This window comes from Lepus europaeus, chromosome 6 (assembly GCF_033115175.1).
Source record: "Lepus europaeus isolate LE1 chromosome 6, mLepTim1.pri, whole genome shotgun sequence".
In the NCBI taxonomy this organism is placed as follows: Eukaryota; Metazoa; Chordata; class Mammalia; order Lagomorpha; family Leporidae; genus Lepus; species Lepus europaeus.
Genome location: NC_084832.1, coordinates 49,735,521 through 49,751,947, shown reverse-complemented (window position 1 = coordinate 49,751,947; position 16,427 = coordinate 49,735,521).

Here is a 16,427-nt window from a genome sequence, read left to right as displayed (position 1 = left end):
TTATTATCAGTTTTTTTTAATTTTAGCATATTGACAAATAAATCAGTACTTAATAAATGAATTATTTAAAAGAAGAATGAATGAAATTCCAGTTGTGGCACCACCTTTCTCTTTTATAATTTCCTTAAACTTTCTAGTGGTACATGATTACTTTAAATGGGTTTTCATAGTAGAGTGAAAATTGTTTAGTATGATGAAGGAAATCATAAAACTACAGTTTAAAATAGAAAGAAACTAAATATTCATTTCAAAACAGTAGCAACAATCAAGTTGTCAAATATATTCTCATGCATTGTTAAAGTGGATGATACACAGCATTTTCCATGCGAGAATTGCAAACTGTGTTGTTTCTTTTTTTCTGATCTACCTTTGTACTATCTCTTTTTCACATTTTCTAACCCAGAGCAACATATTTTTTGTTGACTGAATTGATACTTATTTTCTTGAATCATTTATGAGACAAAGAAGTTGAACGCATGGCATATTAAAATCCTTTTGTGAGGTATTTCCAAGAAAGAATGTGTAAAACAATGATGAAAATGATAAAGAAAAATAAAAATCTTCAGATACTCTTATAAACTTGTTTTTAAGAAGGAAAAGTGAATTTTTATGTTAAAATATCAAGAGTCAAAGTACAAGAGAGGTAATGTTATAGTATCATTTAAAAATATTCCAGATGCTTTTGTTTTTTTATTTAAATTTGGTTATTCCTGGATATTGTCACTGGCTAATTCTTTTTTCCATTCTGATTTTTTCTGATCAACTGCAGAATGTCCACACAGATTTTGCAAATCGACAATAGCCAAACATCCTCTAGAGAACTTTAGCTATTACATCCATTGAAAGAAAAAAAATTGCACACCATAAGACAGACAGCAAGAGGAAATACCCAAATCCCCCTTGGTGCCCACATGCCAGCTTTGAAGAAGTTACAGAAAACAGAACTCCATCCATAATCTCAAAGAAGAATTTTGGGTATTACCTCTTGAGGGGGGAATGTTAAGTAGGAAGTCAGTTATGAGCGTATATGTGTGTAACAGGCCTCAAGAGAAGACATCTATGTCCAGCATATGCTGCATCTCAAGGTCATCCCAATGGTGTTTCAGGGGCAGCCTGGTATTCACATCCTGCCGTGCCCTGCCCCCTTCTACCTGATAACATGCCAAGTGGAGGTCTGCACCCCTTCTGCCTGACAATCTTCCACAATCTCCCAGGTGCAGCCTAGTATCTGCATCTAGAACACCCTGCACCCTTCCTCCTATCTGATAACATTTGCATCCAATAAGTCCTTTGTTTCAGACCTTCAAGAGAGAAGTTTTTCTCTTTACATCCAAAAAGCCCTTTGTTCCAAGAGGAGCAGAGGTGGGGAAGCAAGACCCATCTCCTTAAAAACAACCAGACTTCCTGCTCAGCCCTATGTCTCTCTGCTGAGCTGCCCACCTGGTCTGGCCAGGTGTAATCTCTCTACTTAACAATGTAACCTCGTTCCTTCCCCCTCCCACCCCGCACCCAGTCTGAGCGACTGGGCACCCTCTCAGGCTCTGTCTGCCTAGTATCTGCATCTCAAACACCCTGCTCCCTTCCTCCTGTCTGATAATATTTGCATCCATAAAGTCCTTTGTTTCAGACCTTCAAAAAAAAAGTAGATCTAAAGGAAGGGTTGGAGAGTTGGTAGGAGGGTGGATATGGTGAGAAGAATTACTAGATTCCTAAAGCTGTACGTATGAAATGCATGAAGTTTGTATTCTTTAAATAAAAGGTTTCTTTGGGGAAAAAAATAGACCGTCTTGAACCTTCCCCCCAAAAAAGTAGATCTAAGTAGACAGAAGAAAAATTACTGAACTTGAAAATGGGACAATTTAAATAATTCTTTCTGAGAATTGCAAAGAAAAATCATTGCAGAAAATTGAACAGAGCCTCAAGGACCTGTGAAATCCCATCAAGTGTGTCAACATTATGATTATGAGAGAATATTGAGACAAGAGAAAGGATGTGGTAAAATCCACCTAACTCAAAAATGATTGAGATTTGACTTTTCAGTATACCACAATGGGACTTTGGATGGTAGTCAACAGGCAATCAAAAGGTGTTGCAGCAGCAGAAGTCGGTATTTTCTAGATATTGTAGGTTTATGTCATGATTTATGCAGCCAAATTCTCCCTAGATTAAAGTAGTGGCAGCTGTCTCCTGAAAATTACATTTTTGTTTACATCAAGAATGGGTAAGCTTTGCCTGTGTTGGGACAGATAGTAAATATCATTAGCTCATATATCATGTGATTTTTTATTGCAGATATTCAATACTACTATAGTAGGGACAAAACAGACTGTTAAACTATGGTAATGTCATAAAGACAGACAAACAAACCAATGGCGTCCGCACAAAACCCATGTAAATACTGGCAACAGATTTGTGGAAAAGATGCCAAGAATTCACACTGGAAAATGATGGCTTTATAATAAATGATGTTGGAAAAAGTGGAAATATGCATGCCAAAGAACAAAACAGTGCTACCAAAATAACTTAAAATGCAATAAGGACTTAAACAGAGGGCTTTAACTATAAAAGACTTGGAGCAAAAACCTAAGAAAAGCTTCATATTGTTGTACTTGGCAATGATTTCTTAAATATGACACAGAAACCACGGGCGACAAAAGCAAAAATCGCTAAGTGGGATCATACAACTGAAAACCTGCTGCTTCTGCGCGGAAAAGGAAGCAACAATAATAAAGGAAGATGACAGAACAGGGGAAATATTTGAAAATCATATATCTTATAAGTGGCATTATCAAAAAATACATAAGAAAATTCCTCAAATCATTGTAAAATCCAAATAAATACAAAAAAGAAAGATGACTTGAGCAGATGTTTCTCCAAAATAGACATACACACAATTAATAGATATCTGAAAATATGTTCAATATCATTTTCAAGGAAATGCCAATCAAATGTACAGTGACTTTGCCATTCACATTTGTTAGAATGGCTATTTTAAACATGTTAGTGAGTATAGGAAGTGTTTGTGGGGTCAGCGCTGTAGCGTAGTGGGTAAAGCTGCCGCCTGAGGTACCAGTATCCCATATGAAGCCAGTTCTAGTCCCTGCTGCTACATTTCCGATCCAGCTCTCTGCTATGGCCTGGGAAAGCAATGGAAGATGGCACAAGTCATGGGCTCCCTGCACCCATGTGGGAGACCCAGAGGAAGCTCCTGGCTCCTGGTTTTGGATCAATGCAGCTCTGGCCGTTGCAGCCGACTGGGGAGTGAACCAGTGAATGGAAGACCTCTCTCTCTCTCTCTCTCCTTCTCTCTCTCTCTCTCTCTGCCTCTCCTTCTCTATCTGTATAACTCTAAATTTCAACTAACTAAATAAATAAATCTTAAAAAATGAAGAAGTATTTGTGGGGATATAGATAAATTGATATTCTTATATATTCTTGCAAAAATAGCCACCATGGAAAACAGTAAAAAAGTTCCTTACAATCATTTTAAAAAAAAACTACAAACTGAACTAACAATCTAATCTCTGGATAAATACATTAAAGTATTAAAGTCATTAACTCAATCAGCTTGAGAATATTCCACAATAGTCAAGATATGTAAGTGATCTAACTGTCCTTCAGTGAATGAATGATTAAGGAAAATGTGATATATACATACAACAAGTCAAACTAATAAAATCAGAGAATAGAATGATCGTTACCATGGCTTGGGTAGAGAATAAATGATGAGTTACTGTTCAATTACAAAGTTTCAATCATGTAGTAACATATACAGATCTGCATTATAACCTTGTGTCTCATAGTTAAGCATAGTATATTATGTGTTTAATATTTGTGACAAGAGTAGATCTCAAGGTAATTTTTTTATTATAATAAAAATAATAAATAAAAGGAGTGGTAAAGCTGAGTCATACTATATAATTCTAGTTTTAGCTATCTAAGGACTCTTCATACTGTTTGCTATGATGGTTGTATCAATTTACATTTCACCAACAGTGTATTAGGGTACATTTTTTTTTTACCTCATCCTCACCAGCATTTGTTATTTTTTTTGAATTTTGGATAGTAGCCACTCTAACTAGCCTGGGTTAATACCTTATTGTGGTTTTATTTACATTCCCTGATAGTCATTTGTATTTCAGTTTTGAAAAGTATTTGTCCATATTGTTTGCCCATTTCTTAACTGCATTATTTACTTTGTACTTAATGAGTTTCTTTCTTAAGTTGGATATTAATCCTTTATAAGATTCATAGTTTGCAAATATTCTACCCCTTTCTGTTTTCTTTGCTATAGCATGATTTAGCTATTTTTGCATGCATTGCATGCAACTTTAGTGTCCTATCCAAGAAGTCTTTGTCTAGGTCAATATTTTGTAGTATTTCCTGTTTGCTATAGTAGTCTGAAGGTTTCATATCTTAAATGTAGATCTTTGATTGAACTTAAGTTGATTTTTGTATAGGGTGCAAAGTAGGGTATTCGTTTGAACTTTTGCATGTGGAAAACCATTTTCCCAAAACCATTTTTTGAAGACATTGTCTTTCTCTAAGTAATGTTTGGCACTTGCTTGTCAAAGATAACTTGGTTGTAGATGCAAGGGTTAATTTCTGGGGTTTGTAATCTGTTACATTGGTCTGCATGTATATGTTGGTTTTTGTGCATCTGGGGGATTTCTTGATTCTATAACTTCTAAAGGCCAATTTTATGCCTCTGGATATTGATTTGAGAGAATGTGTTAACTCTCACTCTGGTTAGATTTTGTTGTATAGTTTCTAAATATCTTTATTTGCTAAAACTGCTGACGGTCATATTACAGATTTGGGTTCTCCCTGTAGCTCACTGTGGTCACTTTGATTCCTGTTAGGCAGATCTTCAGCACTCTCTTGAGGGACAGACAAGTGTGGTAAGCTTCTTAGATGTCAGGAGTAGGCCTTGCTGGTGTTGTGGGTGAGCCTAGAACATAGATTCTTGGCCAGTATACAAGTCAGTTACTGTAGTTCCAAAATCAATGTTGGCTCTAGGAGCTGGATTGACTTACAGACTCCTAGCCATTGCCCAGTTCTAGAGCTCTGAAAGTGACCCTCATGCTCTATGGAGGAGTAAGGATCCACATATTTTGCCTGACAGAGTGGCTGGATATGATAGAATGACTTTGGTTCTTTAACAGTTGTCTAAGCTGTCTTGGACTAGTCTCCATGTGTTGTTTACTTGTTTGGGTTGTATGCAGCTATCTCAGGTCTGAATATCAAGTGAGGAGCAGGATCCAAACTCTGGTAGCTTCCGTGGGAGTGGCTGTAGCCCAATACACTAAGCCCCAAAGGGTCCTCTGGGCCTGAGATCCCAATAAGTTGTAGTGTTGTACTATGCTAGGCTCAGCACAAAGAACCTAATGAGTGAGATTTTGCTGGGCTTGTTGAAGCACATGAACTCCAGGGATATGTGCTAGGTGGGGCCATGGAGCTCTGTTCATTGCGCATAAATGATTCAAGTGTTCAGGTGATACCAAAGTTGGGTATGGTGGGCCATCTCTGGCTACTGTCAGTGGGGGATGGGGATGTCAAAGTCAATTGGTATATTCAGAGTCCCTTCACCCACTAAAATTTGCAGTGCACAGTCCAGAGATCCTAATCACTCTGCATAACATCATCAAACCCCTCTATAGGATCCATCCCCATGGGCAGGTATCTCTGATCCTCAGTAGCCAGATTGGGTGGGTACATGTGGACCAAGCTGCAACCTGCAATTTTTCAAATGGTCGTGGGTGAGGAGGCAGTGCAGAACAGCATCGTCTCTGATTCTGAGGGGGCAGGGCTTCTTTTTCCATAGTCCTCTGGGACTTCCTATCCCAGTTGCCCTGTCCACACTGTCCACAATGCAATAGAGAGCACAGTGTGACTGAGTTCTGGAGCCACCATTGTCCTAATGGACCCAGCTGGACCTATGGGGCTCAGTCTGACTTGCTGGCATATAGGACTGTCTTTCCAGGCTGAACTTAAAGCTAATGAGGACTGTGGAATTCTTCCACAGTCGGAGAGATTGGTTCATTTTACTGGCAGGGGTTACAGCACCTTATCCTTTTTTTTTTTTTTTTTTTTCCTCCCAGCAAGATGGCATTCCCAACCAGGAGCAGATAAGGTAGAAGCTGCAGCTGCTGGTGACTACACATGTGTAGCTTCTCTGTCCATGGTTCGTGGAATTTCTGTGCTGTTTAATTGTTACTTTACTGGCTTCCTTTGCATTTGTGAAAGTGGTTTAATTGTTAATAGCTGTTCAAATTGCTGCCTCTGAAGAGAGGATAGCTCGAGTTTCTTACTTACCTGCATTCCTGACCTTCCATATATATTAACTAATGACTTGATATGCTTTTATTAATAGCACAAACATAATTATGCTTTTTATTAAAAAAGCTTATTTACTCATTTGAAAGGTGAACACACAAACATAGGAGAAGCTGTGGGGAAAGGGAGCCAGAGTCACAGATACAGAGAGAGAGGGAGCTGTCTTTCATTCATTGATGTACTCCCCAAATCCCAGCAACAACCAGGGCTGGGCCAGGCCGAAGTCAGGAGTTGTAAACAGTCCAAGTCTGCCACACGGCTGGTAGGGATTCAGGTACTTGAAACATCACCAGCTGATTCCCAGAGTCTATACTAGCAGGAAACTGGATCAGAAGCAGAGTCCAGACTCAGACCAAGGGATATCATAAGAGGTACTTTAATAACTGTGCTAAACTCCCACTCCATTTTTGTTTTTAAAGAACATTTACATTTGAGATAAGAAATGACATTCTTTATAGCACTAGGATGGGGATGACACTGGTGTAGTAAGTTTAAGTCATTTTGGATGCCTGTATCCCATATTGGACTGCCAGTCTGAGGCCTGATTGTTCCATTTTCAATCCAGTTCCATGCTGATGTGCCTGGGGAAGTACTTTGGCCCCTGCTAGCCATGTGGCAAACCCAGAGAGAGTTCCAATCTCCTGGCTTTGGTCTTGTCCATCTCCAGCCACTGTGGCCAACTGGGAAGTAAACTAACCGATGGAAAATGTATCTGTCACCCCTCTCTCTGTCACCCTGCCTTCCAAATAAATAAATATTTAATATATATACATATATATATATACATATAATAAGAATATACTTTAAAGTGCATGGAAATGGAATTAAAAGGTGTTGACTTTTGTGTAAAATTTTTGAAGATTCAATTATTCATTAATTGAGAGGCAGAGTGACATTATCAGGAGGTTGATGTTAGGGGCCAGAGCTGTTACTTGAACCCAGGCACTCCAATACAGTACGCAGGCATCTTAAATGCCTGCAACATTAACTGATGGCCCCTGAAGTCGATGTTAAATCACCTTATGATTTTAATGTTGATGACAGTTGACTATAAGAAATTTTCTCAGATATGAATAAGGTTCTTTGCTGCCTTTTGCTATAAAAACCATCACACTTTTCCATCATTACTTTATCAGGCTTCAGTGGCGTTGTGTTTTTAATAAAAGAATTATAAAAACACATGCATATCATTCTGGCCATGGTAGAAGTTAGTCACAAATCTACTACAATTATACTAGTTATTCTAAAATCAAATGATCTTGATTTCAAGTCTAATGTAGATCTTTAAAGAGATAATAGATGAATTTGTGTATATCCAGGTAGTCATTATTCTGAGGAAAAGGGCTATACATTTTATTAATGAGGCAGATAAAACAGACTAAGATAAAATATGTTATCTGAACTCTATTATCCAATAGCATACCAATGTGTCTCATTTTTTTTTCTTTTTAAATATACTGTTTATTAATTGCCTGGATTGCTTGTTTACAAAGCAGATTCATGTCTTAATCTACCACATGGTGGGCTATAATCTTAATATATGAGGCTGAAACTCAAAGCTTAATAAACTATTCACATGTTATATACACAAAAGTTTTGAATTCAACATAAAAATAAAATGAGGTGCTTTTTTTTTTGTATTTAGCATCATCAACTTCAACAATGTGACAACAAAACATGTTTTTTCAACAGTACCAGTATTTATCCCACATGAATATGAGCTTAGTGCAATAATCATTCAGTACTAATCTGTTTTGATGAAGCCACCTGAGTCACACAAAGTCATTAATAGTTTTGTGAGTATTTGACAGTGTGGAAACTGTCAAACTTGTGTAAACCTCCATAATTTTGGTATTGATTGGTACCCACTGTGAGAATAAATGAGTCATTATAAAACACAATCGTTTAAGAAACAGAGCTCTACAAGGCTTATCTGTCTTTCATCCACAAAAGTCTTAATGCTACTAGGGACACAGGATGATATATTTTGCTTACGTACTTAGTGCAATAAATTTCCTTAAAAACACATAATGGTTAGAGAACATGCATGATACAATGACTGCTAGAAGGTAGGTGTGAAAATATTTCTGTAATATTTATTGACACTAGGTTGACTGGAACTAAAGGACTTCGTGACAAAAATACAATAAACAAGAGAATTACAATAGAATTGGACTGGGACTCATTTTATATAGATGTAGGAAGAGATGTGACTTCATCCAAATCCTTTTCTTGGTACTGGGCTTATTATTATTGCTGTATTGCTGAAAATCTAACAATAAAATATTTGACAGCTAATTATTTAGATTATATAAATGTTTGTTTTGTTTATTCCTGAAAACCTATCTAATGATTGTTCAACAATTCAGAATACCACCTATAAATAACATTTTTACCTATAATATTTTGTATAGTTTGTCTATAGATTTATTCAACATTAAATATAATAATGTGGAAAATGTTTCATTTCATCTGTAGATATACTGTAGTATTTTAACTAACATAAAATTTATGTTTTACCATTTAAAAAATGTATATAATTTATTCAGTGGGAATCAGAGTAATATCCCAATTCTGATAGCAAAGAGTTCTTTGAGTGTTAGACAACATGATATATTCATTGTATGACTTTTCATGTAATAATTTCTTTCCTACATCACATAAAATTCCATTTACTGCTCTGAATGCCTAAAGTTTCAGTTGCATGTCTTCTTTCAAGAATAATGCACCCACTTTCCCATTAAAAATTAAATAATAACATAATGCATACACATCCATATTAATTTTTGAAGAATTGTAGATTGTTTCTTTTTTCTTTCTTAATTATAACATTTTAATTTCTTTTTTTTGTCTTTGGCAATAATATATTTTCAGACATACTTTGTAATCACAGACTCAATGCTCTTCTACACAAGGAATTCTACAGACAAAAGCTAGATAGAACACTGTTTCTTGAAATCATATTATATTAATGAAGAAAGAAATGAAGTCCTATTCTAAATAATGATAATTATAGCTTCAAATAGATATGTCTTGGGGATTTTTTCAAACATTTGACATTAATTCCCCACACATTCAATACACACAAAAAAAGAAAACCGGTCATACACAATATGTAATGGAATAGATCTGGTAGTGTGTTAATAAAACTATCTGTTAATGAGGTAGTGAGCCTGACCTGTGGCCTTTCATTTTATGACCTCTAGATGGTAAATAGATATTGATGAAAAAATGAATATGAAAGAGTTGATACTAACATTTAGAAATCTCTAGTAGCACCAGCATGTATCTGTGGCTGTCCCACTCAATCACTTCAATCATATATTTTATTTCTTCACTACTAGCATAATTACAAAATTGTGTACTTAAAGAAACTCTGAAGAACAGTAAATATTTGAGTACATACGATTAAATTATTGTATGAAATAATGCAATTTAAAAAAAATGAGTTTATTTATTTGAGAGGTAGAGTTACAGATAGAGAGAGGAATAAAAAGAGAGAAAGGACTTCCATATGCTGATTAAATCTCCAAATGGTCACAATTGCCGGAGCTGAGCCAATACGAAGCCGGGAGCCAGGAGCTTCTTCCAGGTCTTCCATGTGGGTGCAGGGGCCCAGGGACTTGGGCCATCTTCCCACTGCTTTCTCAGGCCATAGCAAGGAGCTGGATCAGAAAAGGAGCCGCTGGGATATGAAGCAGCAACCATATGGGATCATGACACCTAAAGCGGAGCATTAGCCCATTATACCACAGCACCAATATATTGGTATCAACTTTTTTTTTTTTTAACTTTTATTCAGTAAATATAATTTCCAAAGTACAGTTTATGGATAACGATGGCTTTTCCCCCACATAACTAACCCTCCCACCCACCCTCCCATCTCCTGCTCCCTCTCCCATTCCATTCACATCAAGATTCATTTTCAATTATCTTCATATACAGAAGATCGACTTAGCATATATATTAAGTAAAGATTTCATCAGTTTGCACCCACACAGAAACACAAAGTGTAAAATACTGTTTCAGTACTAGTTATAGCATCACTTCACATTAGACAACACATTAAGGACAGATCCCACATGAGGAGTAAGTACACAGTGACTCCTGTTGTTGACGTAACAATTTGACACTCTTGTTTATGCGTCAGTAATGCCCCTAGGCTCTAGTCATGAGTTGCCAGGGCTATGGAAGCCTTTAGAGTTCGCTGACTTTGATCTTATTCTGATAGGGTCATAGTCAAAGTGGAAGTTCTCTCCTCCCTTCAGAGAAAGGTATCTCCTTCTTTGATGGCCCTGTTCTTTCCACTGGGATCTCACTCCCAGAGATCTTTCATTTAGGTTTTATTGTTTTTTTTTTTTTTTCTCCAGATTGTCTTGGCTTCCCATGCCGGAAATACTCTCATGGGCTTTTCAGCCAGATCTGACTACCTTAAGGGCTGATTCTGAGGCCAGAGTGCTATTTAGGACATCTGCCATTCTATGAGCCTGCTGTGTATCCTGCTTCCCATGTTGTATCTTTCTCTCCTTTTTAATTCTATCAGTTAGTATTAGCAGACACTAGTCTTGTTTGTGTGATCCCTTTGACTCTTAGACCTATCAGTGTGATCAATTGTGAACTGAAATTGATCACTTGGACTAGTGAGATGGCATTGGTACATGCAACCTTGATGGGATTGTTTCCATATGATTATCTCAATAGACGCAGAGAAAGCATTTGATAAAATACAACACCCTTTCATGATGAAAATTCTAAGCAAACTTGGTATGGAAGGAAAATCCTCAAAACAATCAAAGCAATTTATGAAAAACCCACATCCAGCATCCCATTGAATGGGGAAATGTTGGAAGCATTTCCACTGAGATCTGGTACCAGACAGGGATGCCCACTCTAACCACTGCTATGCAATATAGTTCTGGAAGTTTTAGCCAGAGCTATTAGGCAAGAAGAAGAAATTAAAGAAATACAAATTGGGAAGGAAGAACTCAAACTATCCCTCTTTGCAGATGATAGGATTCTTTATTTAGGGGACCCAAAGAACTCTACTAAGAGGCTACTGGAACTCATTGAAGAGTTTGGCAAAGTAGCAGGATATAAAATCAATGCACAAAAATCAACAGCCTTTGTATACACAGGAAATGCCATGGCTGAGAAAGAACTTCTAAGATCAATCCCATTCACAATAGCTAGAAAACAATCAAATACCTTGGAATAAACTTAACCAAGGATGTTAAAGATCTCTATGATGAAAATTACAAAACCTTAAAGAAAGTAATAAAAGAGGATACCAAAAAATGAAAAAATATTCCATGCTCATGGATGGAAGAATCAATATCATCAAAATGCCCATTCTCCCAAAAGCAATTTATAGATTCAATGTGATACCAATCAAAATACCAAAGACATTCTTCTCAGATCTGGAAAAAATGATGCTGAAATTCATATGGAGACACAGGAGACCTCGAATAGCCAAAGCAATCTTGTACAACAAAAAGAAAGCTGGAGGCATCACAATACCAGACTTCAGGACATACTACAGGGCAGTAGTTATCAAAACAGCATGGTACTGGTACAGAAACAGATGGATAGACCAATAGAACAGAATAGAAAAACCAGAAATCAATCCAAACATCTACAGCCAACTTATATTTGATCAAGGATCCAAAACCCATCCCTGGAATAAGTCCAGTCTATTCAATAAATGGTGCTGGGAAAACTGGATTTCCACATGCAGAAGCATGAAACAAGACCCCTACCTTTCAACTTACACAAAAATCCACTCAACATGGATTAAAGACTTAAATCTACGACCTGAAACCATCAAATTATTAGAGAACATTGGAAAAGCCCTGCAAAATATAGGTATCAGCAAAGACTTCTTTGAAAAGACCCCAGAAGCACAACCAGTCAAAGCCAAAATTAACATTTGGGATTGCATCAAATTGAGAAGTTTCTGTTCTTCAAAAGAAACAGTCAGGAAAGTGAAGAGGCAACCGACAGAATGGGAAAAAATATTTGCAAACTATGCAACAGATAAAGGGTTGATAACCAGAATCTACAAAGAAATCAAGAAACTCCACAACATCAAAAGAAACAACCCACTTAAGAGATGGGCCAAGGACCTCAACAGACATTTTTCCAAAGAGGAAATCCAAATGAAACCTGGTCATTTGCAACAAGATGGAGGAATCTGGAAAACATCATGCTGAGTGAAATAAGCCAGTCCCAATGGGACAAATATCATATGTTCTCCTTGATTGGTGACAACTAACTGAGCACCAAAAGGAAACCTGTGGAAGTGAAATGGACAGTATGAGAAATGGTGACTTGATCAGCCCTTGTCCTGACTGTTGATGTACAATGTAATACTTTATCCCTTTTAGTATTTTTTTTTGTTCTACTTAATACTATTGGTTGAACTCTGTAATTAACACACAATTATTCTTAGGTGTTTAAATTTAACTGAAAAGTGATCTCTGCTAAATATAAGAGTGGGAATAAGAGAGGAAGAAGATGTACAGTTTGGGACATGCTCAATTGTACTTGCCCCAAATGGTGGAGTTAGAAAAGTGCCAGGGGATTCCAATACAATCCCATCAAGGTATTGGTATCAGCTTTGATAATATAAATTTAATAATTTTTAAAATACTACTTTTTCAGTTAGAGGAAATCAAGGTGAATAACTGTAAACCATTCATATGAAAGTATATAGAGTTCAGTGTGGAATCATTTCTATAATATTTCATTTGAAATTATCAGTGAAGAAAAAGTATTTAAACATTGGTTTTAATTCTACTACTGGTACTTGAGAATCATTTCATCTACCCTAGTTAGTTTCCTTATACATAAAATTAATTTTAAATATCTGCTTCATTTTATCTTAGCTAATATCTCCCTTTCTTTTTGCAGTTTTTGAACTTCTATCTTAATCAAAACTAACACAAATTTCAAACTATAGAAATTTAAAGTATAGAAATTTATATATATATATATAATTTTCTGATCATACCTGTTATTTACATCTCAAGTATATACTTTGCTCTCCATTAAATGAGTTAATGTTTAAATCACTGATAAAATGAGTGATAATTTTAATTTTTTTGGATATATAATAGCATGAATCGTAAATAAACCATTTAAACTAAGTAGACCATTACAATTGCACATACTATTCGGTGACAAACAAAACATATCATAACGCCTTTGCAAAACAAATAGAAAATTATGCCACACATTGATTTCATATTGCATATAGTATAAAACACCTCTATCCACATATTTGCTAGTGCAAAAATAAATATATGTGTACTTGCTTTTATGTATATTTGTGTGTATGAGTGTGTTTGCTTTAATTTTATGTGTACTTGTTTTATAATTATGAAGGATATTCACAAGTCTGAAAACTTTTTTTATATAGATACAGAGCAGATTTGAGGAAGCACACAATTAAATTAAAAAAAAAAAAAAGGCAGAACTACTAATCCTCCGCCTTGCGGCGCCGGCACACCGGGTTCTAGTCCCAGTCGGGGCACCGATCCTTGCCCCTCTTCCGGGCCAGCTCTCTGCTGTGGCCAGGGAGTGCAGTGGAGGATGGCCCAAGTCCTTGGGCCCTGCACCCCATGGGAGACCAGGAGAAGCACCTGGCTCCTGCCATCGGAACAGCGCGGTGCGCCGGCCGCAGCGCGCCTACCACGGCGGCCATTGGAGGGTGAACCAATGGCAAAAGGAATACCTTTCTCTCTGTCTCTCTCTTACTGTCCACTCTACCTGTCAAAAAAAAAAAAAAAAAGCCAGAACTAAACACCGGTGCAAGTTATCTTAAGAAAGCAGTTAGCCTGACACAAATTGGGATATTTCTCCTAGAATATTTCAAGTTAAAGTTATGACCAGACCTTACTGAAGGAGAGTCAGACACTGATGTCAGAAGCCAAGTTACATAAAAACTGTTTTAAATATGTAGAGTAATTTTATATAGTTTTCAGTCAAATAAAAACTTCTATTTTATTCTAAAACTACTTTGTGGTGTATGTGCACATATTAAATATACATTTACAAGTTGCATTTATTATCATATTTATGTGAAAATAGAATACAACTAAAAGTTAACTAATTTGCAAGCATCTTCAGGAAAAGTTTAATAAAACTTGGAATTTACTTAATGATTCAATATTATTTTACAATTAGTAGGAAATATTGACTGCATTATAATTGATTGCTCTATCACAATTGACTAAGATTTTGAAGCTTCATGACCAAAGAAGGTTCATGAAGCAGTATATAAGACTGTTGAATTCTAAATGCCTAACAGACTACTCATGTGCATTATGTTCTAAAAGTTAAACTCAAGTTAGTAATAAAAATTTTGGCAACCATCCAATGATCTCAAAAGTATTATCATATTTGCCAGTTATGGGAAAATCAAACCCAAAATACAAAGATACATTTTAATCTCATTGAAATATTATGAATGCATGAGAAGTTTGAAATTCTACCTAAAACTACTAAACTTTACCCTCCTTTTACATATATTTTATTTTTGTTTATCCATTTGTTAAGGTTGGTTTCACCAACTTTAAGTAATTATTCTCATAGAGAATGATTGAGTTGGGCAGCATTTCTATTGGCAATGAATCTGCATTGTAAGAGATAATCAAATGAACTGCCAAATTCAGCAACATTCAAAAGTATCCTTCTTGGTATTATACTTTGATTGCTGATTCATTTATTGCACTATTTCATGCAGTGTAGTTACTCTGAAGTTTGTGATAACTGAGTTATATGCCTTAGTAATAAGTTCTGCTCAAATCATTCCCTTTCTGAAAGTAATTTGTCCTGTTCAGAAGTATGTTATGAATATAAAATATAAAATACATTTTGAAATATAGCAGAATGACTAAAGCTAGATAATGAATGTTATGCACTTATAAAATCCAATTACAAATCCGAGTTCTTTTTCAAAATATTCATGACAAATAAGGATAAAAAAGTCATATAGCTATAAATGAACAATTACTATATCTAATTAGTAGTAAATAACTCACTAAATACTGTGTTGTTTCATGGTTAAAATTATTGAATATTATAGATTTAAAATCCAGTTCGCTTTTATCTAAGCTCTAATAAAAATATTCTATCAGTCCTCTTTTCTTTTGAAAACCACTTTATAATTATATTGTTCTGTATCTCCTATTAAGTTGTAGATAGTATATGTAATTAGCTTGATCAATATAAAAATAGTATGTGAAAGAATTTTGATAACTTATAAAAACAGTGGTACCATTGGACTTTCATTTTTTAGATTAGCCTTATATATTTTATTCAAATGAACAACTGACTAATATCCCATTATATATTTGAAGATTTTCATTAACCAAAGATTCATATAAAAATGTTGGTCATTAAGGCCGGCGCCACGGCTCAATAGGCTAATCCTCCACCTTGCGGCACCGGCACACCGGGTTCTAGTCCCGGTCGGGGCACCGATCCTGTCCCGGTTGCCCCTCTTCCAGGCCAGCTCTCTGCTGTGGCCAGGGAGTGCAGTGGAGGATGGCCCAAGTTCTTGGGCCCTGCACCCCATGGGAGACCAGGAGAAGCACCTGGCTCCTGCCATCGGAACAGCGCGGTGCGCCGGCCGCAGCGTGCCTACCGCGGTGGCCATTGGAGGGTGAACCAACGGCAAAAAGGAAGACCTTTCTTTCTGTCTCTCTCTACTGTCCACTCTGCCTGTCAAAAAAAAAAAAATGTTGGTCACTAAAATTACCTACTTCAACTGCTTTTTTTCGAGTCAGTTTGACAGGATTCTATCTCCTGTCCTACCATTCCATGTAGACACATGCACGCACACATACACACACATATATATACACACATATACCCTTCTTCTGTCTTCACAGTTTTACATACTTCAATGCCATCATACATTTCTCTGACTTCCTAGTGCTTTCTGTTTTATTATTTCTCTAGGATTATTATATTCTAGTCTTTCTTCAGGTTCTTTCTCCTCATCATAGCCATGACAGAAGAATGACACAGAAATTGAGGTTGGAACTAAACAACCAACCATTTTTTTTTTTTTTTACAAAAAAAGCATC